This window comes from Nicotiana attenuata, unplaced genomic scaffold (genome assembly GCF_001879085.1).
Source record: "Nicotiana attenuata strain UT unplaced genomic scaffold, NIATTr2, whole genome shotgun sequence".
Taxonomy (NCBI): domain Eukaryota; kingdom Viridiplantae; phylum Streptophyta; class Magnoliopsida; order Solanales; family Solanaceae; genus Nicotiana; species Nicotiana attenuata.
Window position 1 is genome coordinate 113,792 of NW_017671910.1, and position 4,832 is coordinate 118,623.

The following is a 4,832-nucleotide window of genomic DNA, read 5'->3' on the forward strand; positions in this document are numbered from 1 at the left end:
AACCCTTAATTTTCACTAATACCATGATTAACCAATGAAAATATGATCATAAACTCAAGTAATGAAGCTTAGGGAACTTACCCAACTGATTCACCTCGATTTTTCCTTGAATTCACTGCCCTAGCTCGTTTCCCGTCTTAAAAAATGGAGAACTTAGCCAAAATTTCGCGAAGGAAACATTATATACTTCTGGCCCACGGATTCCGCATCTGCGGACCTTTCACCGCTTCTGCGGTCTCGCTTCTGCGGTCTAGACCACCGCATCTGCGGTCCTCACTTAAGTCCACAACTCTCGCATCTGCGATACACAACCCGCACATGCGCCATCGCAGGTGCGGTTCCTTAACCGCTTCTGCGGTTCCTGCCTCCCTTGCCTTCTTCCGCTTCTGCGACTCCCAAACTCGCTTCTGCGAAACCGCACCTGCGGTCCGGTCCCCTAGCCGCAGTTGCAGTTATGACAGCAATGGAACATCTTCAGCTGTCAAACCAACTTCCAAACTTTCCGTCAACCATCCGAAAACACCCCGAGGCCCCCGAGACCTCAACCAAAGGCACCAACAAGACATATACTACTATTCAAACTTATACCAATCTTCAAAACACCTCAAACAATATCAAATAAACCAAAACATATTGGATTCAAGCCTAAGGTTCTCAAAATCTTTCGAATTACGTTTTTGATCAAAAAGTTTGTCAAACCACGTCCGAATGACCTGAAATTTTGCACACACATCCCAAATGACACAACGGACCCACTGCAACTTTCGAAATTCCATTCCGACCCCTATATCAAAATCTCACCTATCAACCAGAAAATGCCAAAATTCCACTTTCGCCAATTCAAGCCTAAATCTACTACGAACCTCCAAAACACATCCCGATCACACTCCTAAGTCCCCAATCACCTAACAGAGCTAACCAAATCATAAAAATCCAAATCCGAGATCAAATACTAACAAGTCAAGACTGAGTCAAACCTTTCAAATTTAAAGCTTCCAGCTGAGAATCATCCTTCCATATCTATTCCGATTAACCTGAAAATCAAAACCGACGATTTACATATGTCATAATACATCACACGGGGCTAGTCGTGCCCGAGAACTAGCGAGCGAAGTGAAAAGCTCAAAACGACCGGTCGGGTCGTTACATCCTCCCCCACTTAAACATATGTTCATCCTCGATCGTGCCCATAGTTGTTCCAAAAGCCAACAAGTCACTGTATAACCTTACCATGCAGATACCCGGGGTGATCCCACGTCACCCTATCTCATATAGGTCCGATAAGATAATGTAACTGAAATTTCGCAATCCAACCTAGCCCATAAACCTTAGAACCACATTTCCACTTCTGATATCATCTACTAGATTAGAATTTCATACTTATACTCTGAATAAGCCCCGAACAAGCTGTAATAACCCATACCTGCAACCTCAGGTGCAATTACATGACATACCACATAACTCAAACACTTGTAGCAATAACTTCTAATCACAACAGTTGCTCAAATATTCGAATATCGATAATAAGTCTCTTATCAAATAAAGCTTCATTCCAACACTTCCGTATACTGCCAATGGTAAATGAAACACATAGGAAGTCATAACCACTCCTCAGATCAACCATTCGTGAAGCCACTTCTCCTTTACAAGAACCATAGCAAATTTCTGAGCCGAACATCGATATTATCCCTCCAACACGCTGAAACCGAATCCGTTTGTATTCATTCTAGATCCCAACAATCTTATCTAATTCCATCACAACTACTCTGGTGACATGACATACCAATACAATCTAAAGCCACAACTCGTGCAATCCACGCACCAATAAGCAACAATCTGAACGTACTCAAATTATGAAAATGACCAAATGAGAGAGCCGTAGCACAAGCTCACCAGTACCACCATACCAAATGCTGAGAACCTGTTACACCTCGTAGAAACAGAACACACGAATCTATCCCGAAGGATCATACCTTCACATAACTTCGTTGAAATGCGCGACCCTATCCAAACACCGGTCCGCATAAAACACCTCACGTGACCATGCCCAAAATCATCAACCAAACGCAATCTGATGCCTAACACCCAAAAGTGAATCACCATAACCATGGAGAAGCAAATGACGCAATGCCACACCAGTCCGAATGAATATATCCAATGTGCAACAAATCATGCAACATCCAGATACCCGTCTCATTCAAATCCCGCTAATAAGCCCAAATGAAACCGCACCATATGTGAATATAACCACCAAATCTCAACTCCTCGTAACACAGGAGAGTAACTCATAGATCACGAATAAGCTCAACAACAATCGAATGTCACCTTTCTCAACAATAGCGGTTCGGAGTAAACAATTCTGACCAGGTGCAGAACACACATCCATGTTGGACCTACCAATGAACCCCAAATCAACTCTGGTCACCTACAATAGATAATTAACTCTTTGAAGGTTCACAATGACTGAATCATAGCACATACTACCCTGTGACCAACCTTAGCTATTTTCTCACAGTCCACAACCACAAAGCCATCTAATCACGGAAACTCTCAGTCTCCCAATCCATAAAGCACACGAATCACCATATCTGATCCCAGCTACACTGCCCGAACATCTAACACACAATCGATACTCGATACTCGATCATTCCACGAGGGATACCCCTATAATTCTTCTGTGCTAACAAGCCAACTTGAATATCGACAGTCGATCCAATAAGAGAGTGCCACAATGCTAATGAAGTATCCTTAATCCAGACACATTGCCCTTTTACTGAAGTATATACCCTTATCAAGACACACCATTTAGTAATATCATTTACCTAGTCATCTGAAACTGCCGTGCTGCCTACGAATTTTATGACCTTCCTTCCAGAACTGAACTGCGACCTTACACATGCCAATCTCAACCCTACAAAACATACCCCATATACCATGCCATACTATGATAAATATGAGAACTTCATAATCCCTTCCGAGCCACAATCAAATATATATACTCAACTAGTCAAGAACTTTCCATTTGATCCCATCTAGGAGAAAATCACTATACATCCCATGCTCCTCAGGCCAGCAGAAATTATACATCTCTAACCATGGTAGAAACTATCGAAAACTCTACGAATCCCCTTTTGCACAAAATCGAACCATCAGGACTGACTCCTTCTAACTCAACCAAGCTACACAAGCCATCAAAAACCTAAGAGTATTGCCAAGAAACACCTGTGGAAACCCACCGCTTCATAAGCACTCAAGAACCGATCATATCCATTACCATGCCAATCCGGCCTACTACCAAGCTATCCCATCTATCTGAGTTCCCTTCTGATTTCCTTTTGATTTACCTTCAACTTGATACTCTTTCTTGCTATAACACCACAATTCCTCAACCCAGACTCACCATACGAGACCCAAGCATAAAACCACACCGTCTAAGGCTCATAAGCCGCTGAATACTCTCTTAAATATTCCCAAAGGACCATATTCAAAATACCTATCCTGAAGGGACTTCCTGCGAATCCAAAGCCATTACATTTACCTTCCTGATACTGATATATAGAATCCTATAATGATATAGAAATACCACGAGTCTTGACACCCTCCAATACAAACCTCAGTTCTTAGCCAAACATACAACTTGAAAATCTCCAATTATTTCATGTAAAATCTTGAACCCATTAGAACCATTCTCGAGAGTCATCCACTCTACTCAATTCACAATTAGACCGATCAAACGGACCGGGCGACCAGTGCTCCAAAAGCACTCCAACACCACAGAGTGTAACCTCACCTTAATGCAACCAAGCAACTTCCTGTTCTATGCACCGTGCATCCTTTACCAATACAACCCACGTCGTTCCGTGATTCTCATACACCTATAAAGCATAACATAACCTTTATTGAAATTTCCTCTACTCAAGCCATCCTCGGTCTCAACCTCCGTAAGCCATAACCGATTCACCAGTACGCCTCCAACCGGAACCATCATAGCATATAACCGTGCCATCAACTAATCAATAGCAGACTCCCTCACTTGGCTCGAAGCCATAGGTCAGAACACACAATAACTCATAATGAACATACTCTATTACTGCCATAATACCATAGTGAGATTAAACTAAATCCTTCATAAGCTCGTGCAACACAGCCCATCTAGTACTTCAAATCTTCTGCAAATCTCGCATTCACCCTCGTAACAGTCAAGCCCACTCTCTGAAGCGGTCAAAATGTAAATTGTAACACATATATTCACTGGTACAAGAGGTCTTCCAACAAACAACATAAGGATCACACAGACTTCAGAACACTCCGCAGGAGATAACCCACCTGCTTCGCCTCAAACTAACATTTCTTATACCCTTCCACCGCCATAAACATTATGCAGTCACTTAATCTTCCTGAGTCTGAACTCATATCGCAACGTGAAATCTACCTCACTTCCCAACTAGGCAACCTGAAAAGGTCCTTCAATCACGCCTACAACTCGGGCCATACATCAAATCACAATGGAAATCACGCACCAGATAGTTCTTACTACCCCCAAATAGACCCTTCTCATCTCATTCAAATCATTTGAACACATCTCGCAATCACATCATACTCACCACATAGTCATCCAGCCATCACTTTCACTAATAAGGACACTACCGAACATATAAATTCAAAAAGCACGCGCTCACACAATCAGCACCTCAGTGCTCACGCTACATGCAAAACCCAGCCTCAAGTCCTCTAGACTGGCCCAACATCATTGCACTGAAACCACATCTCGCCCCTCGATCCGTATCGATTCGGTTCCAGTTGTGAGGGATTTTCTCGATGTGTTTCCTGCA